Here is a 16,782-nt window from a genome sequence, read left to right on the forward strand (position 1 = left end):
GAGCTGCATGAGCTCAGGGAGTGTCTCTCTTGTTTCCTTGCATGGAATAGTACCTGGCACAAACTCAACATTTTTTGTGTGGGGAATGGATGAATGACTGAATGAATGGAGTCAGATGATAAAGGACGAGGTTTATGCTTTATGGGGGAAAGTTTAGTGTAATGATGAACTTATTAAGGGCAAACCAAATAGATGATTCTAGGTGGAGGAGGGCAGTGAGAAGTAATTTAGGAAAAAGAAGGGGCAGGGCCAGCATGTGCAGACACGAGGTCTGGCACATAGACTGTAAAGTGAGTGGTGACCCCTCCAGTTGTTCAGTTCTCAACCTGGACAACAATACAAGCTGACTCTGGGGACGGGAGGAACATAACGGTTTGGGCCCCCTCAGGAGATGGGCGGGGTGGGGAGGGAGCGAGGAGTCAAGGCCGCTCAGCAGGTGCCTGCAGCAGGAGGAACAGGCTGTACCCACCACGAGGGCGCCACGTGGTCGCGGTTAGCAGTTTGCCATCCGGTGGCATCGTCTCCACAGTCGGTCGTCCGACCAGGGGGAGCAAGCGCTCTGCTGTTAGCAGCCTCCTGTACCTGGAGCGCCCCATGGGATGCGGGTGGGGAAATCACCCCGGCACACCCCACGAGCACACACCAGACGCCCGGGGACGGAGATTATCACCACGGCGGGAGGGAGGGCTGTTTCCTGAGCCAGCGCGGATCTCTGAAGGCAGAGGACACGGTGTTCTGGGACCTCTCCACTGAGCAGAGGACCCAGGGAAGAGCCCGGCCGGGCCCCCTTCCTCCCTCGGCCTCCAGGCCGGGCACAACAACCATCACCCTGTGATTGTGGGGCCTGTCTTCGATGAGTCACCTCGCCCACAGCGCGCCTTGCGGGGTGATGTTATCGGCCCCTCTGCTTACTTAATTCCCTGGTTGACATCACCGCTGCCCGGTCTTCCCCTTCTCGGCATTGCAGCCTGCAGGCTAGCATATCCTGGAAGAGAAGGCGGTAGGGGATCATTTGCCAAGAAGCTACCGGGGCAGGTAAATGGGGACCCTCGGTCGCTTGGCTGTTAGCACCGAGGTGCTTGGCCTAGTTTCCTGCTTTGCTGGACAGGAATCTCAGTCTACTTCCCAGGAAACGCTATCTGGAGTCTGTATTTCGGGGCGTGGTCCCCAAGGCCAGCTGTCTGCTGGCTCAGGCATGTGCTTCTAAGTTCCGCCTCTTGCAGACCTACCTGTGATGGGCCCAGGATCCCCCGGCCCCAGACTGGGCAGCTGCTGGCCTTCTGCCCGCCTCCCTGTCCAGCCATGGTGCCCAAGACCCAGCTCCCTCGGAGGCCCAGCTCCTGCCTCGCTGCTCCACTGCCCGCACTCCTGAGCAGCCTCCTGCGAGCCTAGGCCTGTCCTCTGCTGCAGCCGAACATTCCCTCTGGCCTCCCCTGACCTTGTCACCCTTGCCAGTGCTTCCCCGTGGTCAGTGGCACATGGAAGGTACCATGGAGTTGGCAGAGCGGCGAGGCTGGGAGGCGCAGTAGGGGCCCCACTCAGGCCACCAGGGCAGGACCTCGGTCCCCGATGGAGGCCGTCCCAGCTTGGCAAGTGAGGGAGGCAGTGAAGGGAAGTGGGTGGGGCTGCGCAGGGAGCAGAGCCAACCCTTTGAACTGCCCAAGCAGCATCCTCTGCGGCCCCAGGGGACAGCGCCTCAAATGTCACTGCCAGAAGCCAGGGAAGGGGGTGGGAGGAGGTTGCTCAACACCAGTCACTTTTATACGAGTTATGTGACCAAACTGAATTGTTCTTAGAAGGAAAAAGAAAAAACAAACAAAAAACCTCAAAACCCACCACTGAGGTCACCCTTATTACCCCCAGCAGCTAATGAGCCGATCCTGAGAACAGATAATGGGCCCAAGCCACGGCTAGCGCTCCCCCGCTCACCCCGGTGGCCAGAAAGAGCCAGCAGGTGGCCTGGCCACTCTGCACCCAAGCCCTGGCTGCCTCTAGGGTCCTGGAATATAGAATGCCGTTCCAGGGTGGGCTTAGAGAGCGACCTGGAGAAGCAAGCCTGGGCTCAGCCCCTAGTCTCTTTGGGCCTCTGTTTCCCCACTGACAAATGGAGGAAACCACTGAGGGGTCAAGGGGATAATAATGGTGGAAACGCCGAGCAGCGTTCCCAGAGGCGGAGGTCCTGCAGAGAAGGGAACGGGGAGTCCGGAAGTTTCAGAGAAGAGGACACACCTCAGTGATTGAAGAACATTATATCAGTTGACTCCTTCTGCTCTTGAATCCTTTAGGTTTCCCTTAAGTCGTGACTTGAATTCTTATTAATGTTGTCAGGGAGGTGCACACCTTGAGAACGATGGATACCATTGGTGAACTTAGCCTGTGGTCTGCTCAGACCCCCGGATCCTTTTTCAAGTTCGAGAATGCAGGGTCCACTAGTTTAGTCTAGTGGGTGTTCTGCTGTAGTACTTCCCTCCTAGGCCACAAACCAAGCTCAAATTCTAGTCAACCCTGACTGCTTTCCTTAGCTGGGGAGTATAGCCTGCTTCTGGCTGTAGTTTGAGCCCTTATCCCTCTTTTATCCTGAGCCCAAAGCTCACCTCCCCTTACAAAGCCCAGACACACGTCAAACTCATTTATCCCAGACTGAGCTTGTCTTTCTCTCAGCAGCCTCTTTCCTGCAGATCTTAGTTCATGGTACGACTCCCCATCGTGCAAGCCAGAGGCTGAGTCATCCTTGACCACTGCCTTCTGTCCATCGCATCAGATTTGCCATCTCATCTTGTGGATTCTAACACTTGGGTATCTTGCATTTTTATCCTTCCCCTCCCCCCACCCGCCATTTCTGTAATAGTTTAGATACTCATCTCTGTCCTTAAGAACATCTCGTAGAACCATGTAGATCTCCTGGGCCCCCCTCCGCACAGCTGCCGGGAGGGCCGCCTGCCGATGGAGCCCTCCCCTCCGGGAGGCTCCCGCCAGGCTTGCCGGCCTCGTGCCCAGGACAGGGACAGGCCACGTGCACGCTGGATGCGGCTGGGCTGAAACCGCTCACGTATGTCTGCTCAGGGTGCCGAGAATGTCTTTCTCCCCCTTGTCAGCCTGGAGGGCGCCCTCCTCCTCCAGGAGACCTCCCAGACTGCTGCGCCTGTGTTGCTTCTTCCTCAGTGCCCCGCTCTCTGCCCGTTGCGTGCTAGTGTGCCCTGGCCTGCGGTGCCTCCACGGCTGTGCACTCATCTTCATCCTCACCGCCCAGACCCTGATTCCACCAAGAGAGCAGTGGGTAGGCACCAGGCGGACCTGGGTGGTATTCGGTTCTGCCCCGTCCCATGGGGACATGGGACAAGTTATTTGTCTCTGAGCTTTCCTTCCCGTCAATCAAACGGGGTAACCCCTCTACCTGCTTCTCAGGATGGGTAATCGAGCCAGTCAAGGGCTTGGCTCAGAGCCTGGCACAGCACAAGAGGGTAGCAAATGGCACCCACAGTCTCCAGGGTCGCTACCCCTTACAAAGACGTAGGAAACCGTGCTGACACCTCAGCCCTCCTGTCCCCTCCCTCGAGCTCCCCTTCAGCTCAGCCCCTTCGTTCTCTCTGCCTTTGTTCAGACCCCTCTGTTCATTTTCTCTCTGGCTGTCAGCTCTCTGCACCTGGACAAGGTCTTGGGCAATGCTGGCCTGGTCCCCCTTTTGCCAGCCCTTCCTCCCAGGACTCCTCTCCCCCCTCCCGCTGCAACTGCTGTCCACGTGGGGCGGCGATGCTCAGTGTCTGAACTGTTCTCAGCCTGGGGGCGGTGTGGCTGCTATGCTCCTGTCACACAGCGCGGTGGCAGTGGCGTGCTCAACAAGGCCCCGGAGTTTGCCCCCAGCCATACTGGGAGTGCGTTGCTGAACTGGCCAGCTAGTAAACCCACGTCTTCTGGCTCCAAAGCCAGGACTCTAGGGATGGACTCTGGTGCCATCCCTTTCAGTCTTTTTTGCATCTATGTGACTCAGTCTCCTCATCTGCAAAATGGGCACAATAATTCCTTCTTCTTCTTCCTCTCAAGGGGAGAAGGGGAGAATGGGGTTAATCTGGGAAGGAGCTGGAGACCCTGCTGTGTACAAGGCAGGCGAGCCTGGCTGAGTGTGTATGTGTGTGGGGGGGGGGCGCGGGGGGTGCACATAACAGGACAGAACAGGTTGGGGAAGCTAGTCCCTCCAGCACCCTTCCAGCAGCCCAAGCCCTGTGCCTGAGTCCACAGTGCCCCCTGCTGGCGAGTCATCCCAGAAGCTCCCTGTGGGCAGCACCAGCCTCCCGCTTTGCTTTTCCTGAAGGCGACCCCAGGGAAGGTGTCGCCCCTGCCCTCAGGGTGCCCAGTCTGAGGGAAGGGAGGCACCCAGTGGCTCAAGAAGCCCAGATTGGGGATGGGGAGCCAGTGTGAGATGGGAACTTCCTAGGTCACTGACTTCCCCCTTCTCTCCCATAAACCCACTGAAACCTCTTCCAAAGAGAAAGGTCTGCGGCTGGGCAGAAGCCGCAAGAAATGGTTTGCCCCGAGCCCAGCAGCTATCCCTTGATTAGGACTTTGTGCTACCAGCACCCCCACCCCCATGGACCATCTGGGGAGACATTAGATGAGGGCAGGCACTGGGGAATGGAGGGGAGGGGCTGGTGGGCCCCAGCTTGCGCTTGGGCTGGACCCCCTCATCAGCGCCCTCACCATCCAGACACATGCTCCCAGCACGGCAGAGCCCAGGCACCCCCTTCATCTCTCCAGGTCCTAACTCCCCGTCACTGCAGCCTCGTGATCTCAGCACCTCCTGAACCTGATTCTGGGTTGGGTGCTGGTGCTTCAGGGACAAGCGAGGCCCTGACGGGCCCCCCCGCAGGAGCTCAGACATGCCACCCCTTCTCCCATCTTCCCCTGCCCATTCATCCCCAGCACCCCAGCCCCTCCCCTGGTCTGGAGGAGGGCCGCCATATATAACACTCCCCAGACTAAGATCCAGCCAGCTGTGACCACCTCTTCTGGAAAGTCTCCGCCATTCCCCACCCTGGGTTCTGCTCACTGCTTCTGAGACTTTTCCCTCAAACTGTGATCTTCCCAGACTGCCAATATAAAGCTGAGATTGCATTCTTCCTCCTCCAGGAAGCCTTCCTGGATAAATCCCAGCCTCGAGGATGTTTCCCTACTTCAACCTTTTGCATGATCTCCTGGCACACACTACATTGTCCTGGGCATGTTTATTATTCTGTCTGCCCCATAGGAGCTCCAGGCCTCAGAGGGAAATGGCTAGGTCCCCTTTCCTTGAACCCTGGCAAGACCATACATGCTCCTTTAAGTCCACATAAACCAGTGATTTTCCACTGGGCATGGTTTTGCCCCCAGGGGACGTTGGGCAACGTCCAGAGAGAATTCTGGTTTTTGTGACCAGGAGAAGGGTGCACTGGCGCCTGGTGGGCCGAGACCCGGGATGCTGCGAGCCATCCTACGATGCACCAAACTGCCCCATGACAAAGAACTATCCTGCCCCAAATGTCAACAGCGTTGAGGTTAAGAAGCCCTGATTTAAGTGAATTCACACACTGGGTATTCAAATAGTGGCCAAGAAAGGGGGAATGGCTCGTGCAGGAGGAGGGGGCAGAGAGCAGACATCTCAGAGCAGCTTCCCCTCCGCGTGGCCTTTTCAACCCCACACGGTTTGGGTGTGTCTTACATAAGTGGAGGCAGCCCTTAGCCAGAGGAGGAGGAGCCAGCGCCTGTCTAGGGGAGCCACGGGGACGGGGGTGGGGAAACCCTTTGGGAGCACGGAGTAGCTTGGCCTCAGCTTAGTCATCTGTAGAATGGGGATGGGTGTTCCCTTCTAGTTCTAAAGGTTGAGGGTCCTAAACCACGCTTCTCGATATAGACAAGTCCTTTTCCCTCATGCTGATGGGCAAGAGCCCTCCCTGAGGGAGGAGAAGCAGTCATCAGTCCCTTAAACAGATGTGGGGGGTTATTGTGGCTTTGATTGCCCTCCCAGGAGCAGCTGTAAGAACAAGAATGCTTTGATAGGCTTCATCAAAGCTGACTGGGGGGGTGGGGGCAGCCTTCAGCTGGGAACAGCTGTAAGTCAGGCCCCCACGCAGAGGTGGAGGCTGTGAAAGGTGCCCCCCACTTTGGTTGGGGTTAAGAATGTTCCAAAGACTGCTTACCCTGAGCCGGCCTTCTCTAGAGGCTTCTCAGGGTTCTCTGCGCCCTCCCTGGGTGGGCTTGGGTGACCCAGGCCCTTGGCGGTGGAACAGAGGCAGCTCTTTCACTGGCTCCTATTCCCTGGGGCAGGGTCCCCACGGGGTGGGGTGAGGCCAGCCCTCCCTGCCCCCTCAACCCCGTAGAGTCTCTGGGTCCTGGTAAGCGGGGAGGGAGGGCACCCTGAGCGAGTCTCTCTCAGAGCTCACAGACCTGCCTCACAGGGATCCAAAGCTGTCAGGAAAAGGCTTGGTCTTTGAGGAGAACAAACAGGAACCCAGGCTACCTTGAAACCTCTCCGCCAGACGCACCCACAGCATTGTCCACAGTGAAAACTGTTGCACTTACCGCACAGCCGGCACCCCTACCCAGCGTACACACAGCATGCCACACACACACCCAGCTGAGCGCAAATTGTGCACACTAACTGAAGACAGCGGGGACAGAGCCAATCTCGGCCGCGTCCCTAGCCGTCCTAAAAGTGGGTGCTCATCCCGAGCCTCAAATGTCCAAGGGAGTTCAGCTAAAGCTTCTCCCGATCCTGCCTCTTCAAGCTGCTAAACAGAACAAAACAAAACAAAACCCTGAACGTGTATCCAAAGACCCTTGTTTTTCACAGAGTGCTGAAGCAGTAGATTACCTAAGAGCTGGACTTTTGAAAGATGTTACCCCAAATGGTGACGATAATGATGGCGGTGGTAACTGCAATCATGACTGTCGGCGTTTATTGAGGACTAGCTGTCCCCTAGGAACTATGCTCTGCGCTTTACGTACACCCTTCATTCAACCCTCGCGACAGCCGGTAAGGTAGGAACTGACAGTGTGCCCATTTACAGGAGAGAAGAGTGAGGCTCAGGGGAGGTGAATAAACGTAGAGACGCCAGCATCAGAACTCAGAAGAGATCAGGCGGACTCGTGGTGGGCAGCCTGAGGGTGTGGGTCAGTGTGCATGTGGTCAGTGCCTGCCACAGCACCCCCTTTCGGGAAGACCCCCCAAATATGCTCTCACTCACCCTGCCTGAGCTGCCATGTGGCTCTTGCGTTAAGCATTACCCCCTGACGTCCTTCCCCACCAGAGTGGAGTGTGTGGTCAGACCAGGGGGTTCTGGGGCCTGGGGTTTGGCTTCTGGAGAGATAGTCCGGAGTTGGGGGGCGGGGAGGGTGCGCGACTTGATAAGAGTATTGTCACAGGAATGAGGACATTGTAATGAGGACATTTCGGAATTGATAAATAGTGCCCTCTTATAGGATATCAGCTCTGTCCCCAGTTTGACCGATTGCTAAAGCACAAGGCTGAGCTTCTCTAGACTCTCTGCATTCCAAGTATTTGACACTAGCATTAATCCTGAACTCCCTGTGCATCAACGCTTTTAGTTTTTTATTTTTATTTCTTCCAGTTTTACTGAGAGATAATTGTATTAGTTTCAAGCTGTAGAAGTTCAAGGGGCACAGCAATGATGGGATATATGTATATATTGCAACGTGATTACTACATTTAGTTAAGCTCCATCAGCCTTACGTAGCTACATATTTTCTTGTGGTGAGAACTTTCCAGACTTACTCTCTTACTAGCTTTCAAATCTCAGTCACTGCAGTTGCCATGCTGCACTTTGTATCCACAAGACCCATTTTTTTTATAACTGAAAGTTTACACCTTCTGACCACCTTCGCCCAATTGTCCCGCAGCCCCACCCCCTGCCTCTGGTAACCGTAATATTCCATGTTTCTATGGATTCTGGTTTTTTCAGATTCCGTCTACAAGTGAGACTATACAGTGTTTGTCTTTCTCTGTGTGACTTGCTTCACGGGGTCCTGGTTCTGAGAGGGGCCGTGGCCACCTCCAGAGTGAGGCCAGGAAGAAGGAAGGACGGTGTGTCCGAGCTAGAGCTGGGTTTTGTCTCCATAAGGTAAGAGAACATAGGGGGGGAAATGCAGGGGTGGGGGAGGGGGAAGCATAAGGAACTTTCTGGAAATCTGTGCCTTTTGCCTTCTTTCTGAACTTCCCTTCTCCCCGTCACCCCTCCTCCCACCCCGAACCGAGGATCCAATTTCCTCTTTTTTTTTCAAAATACAACTCAAAACAGATTTAATCTCGAGGGATTGTTCTGTGAAGGAAACCTGTAGAGGCAAGTTGTCTCTGAACTTGTAAGGGAAATATATATATATCTCTGGAGTCTGGAAAGAAAAAGTCCATTTGGCACATGAAGCCGCCTGCATCTCTGGCCCCGGGCCCCCTGTGTCCTGCCTTCTGTAGTCATCGGTGAGGGTCCTGTCTCGGGCTTGGTGGATCTTTCCTCCCCCCACCACCATGGGGACTCTTCAGAAATAACCACATGGCAACGCTTAATCTGGTAGGGGCCCAGCACCCTGTGACCCATGGCGGAGACTAAGAAGGCAGATTCCAGGGGCGCCTGGGTGGCTTAGTCGGTTCAGTGTCCGACTTTCGCTTAGGTCATGATCTCACGGTTCGTGGGTTCGAGCCCCGCGTCGGGCTCTGTGCTGCCTGCCGGCTCGGAGCCTGGAGCCTGTTTCAGTCTGTGACTCCCTCTCTCTCTCTGACCCTCCCCTGCTCACGCAGTCTCTCTTTCTGTCTCCTAGAAATAAATAAAACATAAAAAAAAAAAAAAAAAGGCACATTCCTGGGCCTGCTTCCAGATGAACATATTGGAATCTCCTAGAAGCCCCTGGAGCAACCTCGGTCTGCCAGCCAGTGGTCCTGCTTGCCGTGCTGGGTGCTGGGGGCCTCTCCTACCCGCTGCTTTCACAGACCGGCTTTTGCAAGGGATTCAAGCTCCTGAGAACTGCCTCCTGATGTGTCGGTCACTCTCAAGTGAGGTCACATGTGACGGGATGGGTGTCGTTCTGTGTGTAAAACGTGTGCCCGCCTCTGGTGCCAGGTGCAGTCAGGGCACAGGGGGACGCAGGGTGACCTGACATGTGGCGTCCCAGCCTGCACCTGAGTGCCGTAGGAACGATGCTCCCTGACCTCCCGTCGCTCAGGGCCATGGATGCGAACAGATGGTCCCACCGAACACCTGGGCCTCCCAGCCTTCTGGGACAAGCCATCTGTAGTCCAGCATGGGCCACCTGTGTCGGTGGGCCTCCTGCTTGGAGTCACCAGGCCACCACTTCCAAGCTCTCTTGTGAGCAACATCAGTACGTCAAGGAATGTGATAAAGCGCTCTTCCCCAAACACACACAACGAGCAATATTTACCTTTACAATTTACTCTGGAAAAAAAAAATGTGTACAGAAAGTGATAAAAATTCAAACGTGCTTATTGCCCTGTGAGATTCCGCCTTTGCCAAATGAGATGCTCTCTTCGGAGATGCCAGGATTTCACGCTGGGGCACACTCATCACAGTATGCTGTGATGGACGGAGAGACCCGACCAGAGGCGGGACTGGTGTCCTCTCGTGTGTTGGGGGGCTGTCACACTGCGGGCCCCCACAGGTGGGCCCGTGTGATTAGAAGCACGACGGAGGTGTAGATCTGACAAGTGCTTGCTTCTCCTCTTGGGCCACTCTGGGGGAAGCAAGCCACCAGCCTGTAAAGAAGCACAGGTAGGCTGGGGAATGAGGGGATAGCGCCTTGTGGGGAAGCTGAGGCACCAGGCGCTTTAGCTGGTGTTCCTGAACTTTTCAGCCTAGCCCAGCTGAATGAGTGTGCTGGAGAAGAACCTTCCAGCTGAGCACTGCCCAAAACCCTGACCCACACAATTGTTGCAGTATTAGGCCACTACGTTTTGGGGTAGTTTGTTACACAGCAATGGTTAACCAAGGCGCTTATAGGAGGCGTGTAATAAACGTGTATGGAATGAGGGAACGGCGAATCACAGTGCTCATCCCTGACACTGGTCCTGCATACTCATTAAGTCTGTTTTGTTTTGTTTTGTTTTAATGTTTTATTTATTTCTGAGAGAGAGACAGACAGACAGTGTGAGCAGGGGAGGGCCAGAGAGAGAGGGAGATACAGAATCTGAAACAGCCTTCAGGTTCTGAGCTAGCTGTCAGCACAGAGCCTGATGCAGGGCTCGAACCTGCGAACCGTGAGAGCATGACCTGAGCCAAGGTCGGACGATTAACAGACTGAACCACCCAGACTCTCCTCATTAAGTCTTGATCACATGTACTTTCTGATGGGATTCTTGTAACGGTTAATTTTATCTGTCAACTTGACTGCCGGGGCCATGGAGTACCCAGATAGGTGGTCAAACATTATTCCGTGAAAGTATTGTTGAATGAAATTAACATTTAAATTGCTAGACCAGTAAAGTAAATTGCCCTCCATAGTGTGGGTGGGCCTCGTCCAATCAGTGAAAGACCTGCATAGAACAAAAGGCTGACCTTCCCCAGCATAAGAGAGAATTCTCCTGCCTGATAGCTTTCCAACAGGGACCTCAGCTTTTCTTGCTTCTGTGCTAGCCTGCCAGCCTTCCACAGATTCTGGATTTGCCAGCCCCTGTAATTATATAAGCCAATTCCTTATACTAAATTTCTTTATCTGTAGACACGGGTATAGACATACAGTTATATTCTGTTGGTTTTGTCATGTTGGAGAATCATGAAAAGTATAGCTTATGGTACCAAGAGTGGGTGCTGCTATAACAAATACCTAAAAATGTGGATGTGGCTTTGGACCTGGGTAATAAGGAAAGGTTGGAAGAGTATTGAGGGACATGCTAGAAAAATCCTAACTGCCTTAAAGGGACTGTTGGTAGGAATATAGACATCAAAGGTGCTTCTGTTAGATTCTCAGGCGGAAATGACCAAAGTGCCAAAAGGAAAGGCAGTCATTGTTGTAAAGTAGCAAAGAATTTGGCTGTTTTGTGCTCTAGTGTTTTGTGGAAGACAGATCTTATGAGTGACGGTCTTGGATATTTAACAGAGGATTTTTTCTTTCCTTTTTAAAAATGTTTTATTTTTACTTAAAAACATTTTTTAATGCTTATTTATTTTTGAGACAGAAAGAGACAGAGCATGAGCAGGGGAGGATCAGAGAGAGAGGGAGACACAGAATCCAAAGCAGCCTCCAGGCTCTAAGCCGTCAGCACAGAGCCCAACACGGGGCCCGAACTCACAAACAGTGAGATCATGACCTGAGCCGAAGTCAGACACTTAAATGACTGAGCCACTCAGGCGCTCCTATTTTTACTTTTCAAAAACATATTTTAAGTTTATTTATTTATTTTCAGAGAGACAGAGACAGCATGAGTGGGGGTAGGGCAGAGAGAGAAGGGGAGAGAGAGAGAGAGAAAGAGAGAGTCCCAAGCAGGCTCTGAGCTGCCAGCACAGAGCCTGATGTGGGGCTTGAGTTCACAAACCGTGAGATCATGACCTGAGCTGAAATCAAGAGTCAGACACTAAGCCAACTGAGCCACCCAGGCGCCCCTATTTTTAGTTTCGAGAAAGAGAAAGAGTGTGCAAGTAGGGGAGGAGCAGAAAGAATGGGGCAGAGGACCCAAAGCGGGGTCTGTGCTGATAGCAAAGAGCCCAATGCAGGGCTTGAGCTTACAAACAGTGAGATCATGACTTGAACCAAAGTTGGAAGCTTAACCAACTGAACCAACCAGGTGTGCCATAGCAGAGAATTTTTTCTAAGCGAAGTGTCAGAGGGGTGGCCAGGTCCCTCCTTGCTGCTTATAATAAAATGTGAGAGAAGAGAGAGAGAGAAATCGAAAGAGTTTTTCAGCAAAAGGGAACCAGGACTTGACAGTTCAGAAAATCCTTAGCCTATCCACATTGCAAAGCAAGAAAGTGTGTTCTGGAGAAAACACCTAGGATGTGGCAGGACTATCATTCTGTAAAGACGACCTGCAAACTGATCAGCCACCTCAGCTGAAGCCAGGAATAGAGCTGGGATTTTACCCGCAGAGGCATTGCCAGCGGCCAAAGGGGACAGAGAACATGGAAAGAGTTCTGGGATCAGAACCGTCAGATTCTGGGATCTACAGGTCAGGGCTATACAGGACCCACCCTCAAACATGGCTGTCCTTCTGGAAAGGGAGAAGTGACCATGAAGGTGGTTTAGAGATATCAGAGCCATCATTTCCACCTGCAGCCCAGGGAACAAGACTCTTTCCTCCTGGCCTCAGGGGCTGGGGCCACCTCCTCAAGGTCAGGGGGCCAGGATTCCGGCCCGGAGCTGAAGGGGCAGGGCCGTGCTGAGGGCCATGGGTGGGCACGGAGGGTACAACACTGAGTGAAAGAAGACTGACGTGGAGCCTTAAGATCAAATGGAATCTGCCTTGTTTTGCACTTGCTTGGGAACTCTTTCCCTGTCCTTCTTCCCAATTTCTCCCTTTAGGATGGGAACGTATGCCTTCTGCCAGTCCCCCCATTGTGATCTGGAAGCACGTAACTGGTCTGGTCTCACAGGTTTGCAGCTGGAGAGGAATTTTGCCTCAGGATGACTCATACCTCGGGTCGCACCCATACCTGATTTAGGTGACATTTAGCGAAACTTGGGACGTGGAATTGATGGATGGGTTAAGACTTAGGGGCCGTTGGAATGGGGTGAATGTATTTTGCATGTGAGAACGATGGGAATTTGCGGGCTAGATGGCAGACTGTTATGGACTGAACTGTGTCACTTCCCCCGCCAAAGTTGAAGACTAACCCACCATCTGACTGTATTTGAGAAGGGGACTTTAAGGAGGTAATTAAGGGGAAATGGGGTCAAAAGGATGGGCTTTCTCTAATGAGCGCTCCCTCTAGCCTCAGGTGCACAGAGAAGAGTCCATGTGAGAACCCAGCAAGAAGGTACAGCTGCAAGCAAAGGAGATAGGTCTCACCAGAAACCACATCTGCTGGTACCTTGACTTTGGACTTCTGGCCTCAAGACCTACGAGAAAATAAATTTCTGTTGTTTAAGCCACCCAGTCTGCGGTCTTCTGCGATGGCAGACGAACACGGTTCCTCACGCTGTTGGTGAGGGAGGAGCCGTGCACGCTTGGATTTCAACCTCAGTTTTCATTGACTGACTCCCTCAGCCACTCCTGAAGTTCTAGTATATGTCAGACACCATACAGGCACTGGGTTTCAATGGTCACAGTGCTGTCGTCATGGAGCTTAAAGTCACAGAAGGGAGATGCACCTTCACCAAATAACTACTCGAACAGACATAAAATAACAACAGGGGCGAGTGCTGCAGGGGGATGTCACCTCATCAAGGAGGCCAGGGACAAGTTCTTGAAGAAGGGACAGCAGACCTGAGACATGAAGGGTGATGAGGAGGAAACCGGGTGAAGAGGGAAGGCGCACGCAGAAGGAACAGCATGTGCGGAGGAGGCGCCCACCAAAGAGGGAGGTGGTGAGCGTTCAGGGGACTAGAAGTGTGCCCTGAGCGGCATAGAGAGAGAGGCACAGGAGGATGGGGTTCGGGACGAGGCTGGATCTCTCCAGCTGGGTCGCCCACGGCCAGAGCAGTAGAAGCCACCAGGCTCTTTGAACCTTGGGTTTGGCGTGGTCAGATCTGCATTTCCCAAAGACGCCCGTGGCCGCTGGGTGGAGGAAGATCTGCGTGGACACCACGGAGGAGGCTGATGCAGGAGACCAGGGGAGGCACGTGGAGGGCTTGGACCGGACTGGCAGCTCCAGAGGTGGCGGGACGGGCTGGACTGGGGAGCTATCTATGAGGGTAAAATAAGTGGGCTTCGGGAGATGCAGGTGAGGGAAAAGTCAGCCCCCACCTGAGTTCTTGGAATCGGGCTCCTCGGTGGGTAGTGGTGCGGTTCACGAGCGAGAGAAGACGGGGAGGCAAGGTGGGGCGACCAAGTCAGGAGTGAGGGCAACTACTTACTAATGGGGTGAACGTAGGCAGGTTACTCTGAAACCTCCGCATGCCTCAGTTTCCCCACTGGGATAAGTACTCTCCGTGAGGTGATGTGTGTAGAGCCCAGCTCGGAGTAGCTGCTCCTGCGTATCAGTGCTTCCTGTCTTTTCCTCTGTAAGGCTGGAGTCTCGCCCAAAGTTGCGCATCGTCGGAACCAGGCTTACAGAGGGGTCGTGGGAGGAGCCTCCCCCCTTCGCCCGGCTGCCTTTAACATCAACACGCAGATCTAAGAGCAGACAGTGTTCACTCACCACTGGAGGCCTGGGGTGGGGCGGGAAGAGGGGGCAGAGTGCAGGTGGGAGATGCAATGGTGGGGAGGGGAGAAGAGAGTGCTGGAGTGAGAGCAGGCCCACAGTCCTTAGAGGGGCAGGCAGTTAAGCACCAAATTCATGCAGTAGCCAACTTCCAACACGCAGGATGTTCACAGAGTTCAGTTTCTACTCACGTAAAGCCCAAGATGGGTGCTCTGACTGGCAGGCAGCCTTCCTCCAAGGGGAGAGTCGCACACCTAGGCTCCTTCTCTCTCTCTCGGGGCTCCGCCATCTTTTGACCAGGCGGTCACGGCAGAAGGGGAAAGAAAGGTGGATGAGGCGTATCTGCTTCTTAATGTCCTCAGCTCAGAAGAGAGGCCCACTGCTTCTGCTCACACTCCACTGGCCACCCTCGATGGCATAGGAGTGGAAATGTAGTCCCAGTGGGTGCCCAGGAAGACGACGACATGAGTTTGGTGACCAGCTTCCCAGCCCTGCTACAGTAGGTCTGCCACAGCTTGTCCAAGAGGTGGGGTGCACTCTGGCTCTAGTGGAATTTCCCCCGGATGGGAGAGGACTGGCCATGGGGTAAGGAGGTTGAAGGGGCCAGGCTTGATCCCAGTACCCTCGCTGTTGGTTGGCAGGGGGGCCTTGATGGCTGCACGCTCAGGGGCTACAGAAACAGCCTCTAGCCAAGGCCGATGGGAAACCTGTCCTGAGCTCCTTAAGAGAGCTGGTGAACAAAACCCCCTTGTACGACACCTACCAAAACAGTTGTGGGCTGGCAGAGAGAAGGGCGTTGTGAACCTTAATTGAGTGGCCCCAATGAGGGGAAGGGACATTTGAGCAAAGACATGCGGATGCCCAATCATAAGGATATCTGTGGAAGGGCAAAAGGAGCAGCAAGTGCAAAGGCCCTGTGGTAGGGGCAGGCCTGTTGTGTTCAGGGCCCTACTGCAATAATCACTGAGATGATGGTGATAGCAGTGTGTGGGGGCAAGGGGAGAAGTGGTTAGATTCTTGATCTATTTTGTATGTTTATCCCTCCTTACCTCACTTCCTTCCTTTTTCAGTTTTCTAGAAGGGACGTGTGAAGACACACTGAGGCGTTTCCTCATCTAGATAGTAGTGCCCTTTCTAGACTGTAAACCCTATGAGGGCAAGGCCCCGGGCCCAACTCCTCTCCTTACCCTCACACCCAGCTCGGGCAGGGCCCATGGCCGGCGCCTGGCAGCCTGTCTGTGGAGAGATGCACGTCTTCCTGAGTCATCAGAGTTCATGGGGCCGAGCCCAGGCCCTGCCTGTCAGCACACTGCTCACTGGTGTGGAAAGCTTTCCTGTGGTCCAGGCACTCCCAACTCCGGTCCAAAGAGACCTTCGAAAGAAGGTCAGTGTAGCCAAAGGAAGGAGATGCCCCCGTGTCCTGAGCTCACAGCAATAACTGCTGGGAAGACAACCTCACCGGTTCTATTTTATCCTGCGTGGATCAAGAGGCTGGCTTCCGAGGAAGTGACACAGGCACAGATGGCTGTGCCCAGCAGGGATCCCTGGCTCCGCACTCCCACAGTGCTGGGCTCTGGACCGCAAGCGCCCTGACTCGTGGGTGGGACCCCCAGTGGTTTTTGAGGGGCGTCTTGAGCTTGTGGTGGGTGCCCGTTCCTAGCTGCCCTGCAGCCTTTCTTTAAGCCGGGCCCTTCCCTGCAACACCCCTGGCCCCCAGCTCCCCCAGGAACTCGGGAACAGCTGATGTTTACAATCCCACAGGCCCTGGATTGGAGAGGACTTCGAGAAGCCCCTAAGGTCTTGAAAACGTTGCTGCAGGCTTCCGGCTGTCTCCAGAATCGCATTCGGGGGGTCATGTGTTTCCTGTGCTCTCCTGCCACAAATTAACTGCCTTTTCACTTTTCCCACAGATTTCGTCTCCCGTCCTACGTGGCCGGGCCGGGTATTTCTCGGTGCAGCGGCTACAAACGTGTGGAGGCTGGAATCGGACAGATTTGAGTGCAGATTTCTGTGCTCACTGGCAAAGACCTCCGAGCCTCAGTTTCTTCATCTGTAAAACGAGCACAGAGTATCCACCTCGGGGCTTGGGTTGTGAAGACTGATCGAGGTAGCGGCGTAATGCCGAGGCCCAGTGAGTGTGAGCTACGACCCACGCTGATACCTCCAAGTGAGGCCATATGCGCCTCCCACCCCCCCCCCCCCCCCCCCCCCCCCCCCCCCCCCCCCCCCCCCCCCCCCCCCCCCCCCCCCCCCCCCCCCCCCCCCCCGCTCCGAATCTTGCTCCTCTTCCCATCAGCCTCCTGGTCCGGTTCCACATCAGGCCCGAGGAAAATGAGAAAGCCTCGCACGTTCTGGGCCTTTGGGGGAGCCTGTGAATAGCTGACTCCGTGAATGATGCCTCTGCAGGTGCCAGGGCCCGACGGCCCCACCCTCGCCCAGCGCCAGAGTGCTGCCTGCCAGACCCTTGTCAGCGGTTACAACCAGCAACTGC

General features: G+C 54.5%; 1 long non-coding RNA gene across 1 annotated transcript; it reads left to right on the forward strand.

Moving 5' to 3' along the window:
* The first annotated feature begins 969 nt into the window (after window positions 1-969).
* LOC120232050 lies at window positions 970-16,466 on the forward strand. The gene is made up of 3 exons (XR_005528483.1): window positions 970-1,035; window positions 7,953-8,111; window positions 16,202-16,466. It is a non-coding gene; the product is annotated as an uncharacterized LOC120232050 (long non-coding RNA).
* Window positions 16,467-16,782: the final 316 nt, after the last annotated feature.

The sequence above is a fragment of the Hyaena hyaena genome, unplaced genomic scaffold (genome assembly GCF_003009895.1).
Source record: "Hyaena hyaena isolate Hyena2069 unplaced genomic scaffold, ASM300989v1 scaffold_64, whole genome shotgun sequence".
In the NCBI taxonomy this organism is placed as follows: Eukaryota; Metazoa; Chordata; class Mammalia; order Carnivora; family Hyaenidae; genus Hyaena; species Hyaena hyaena.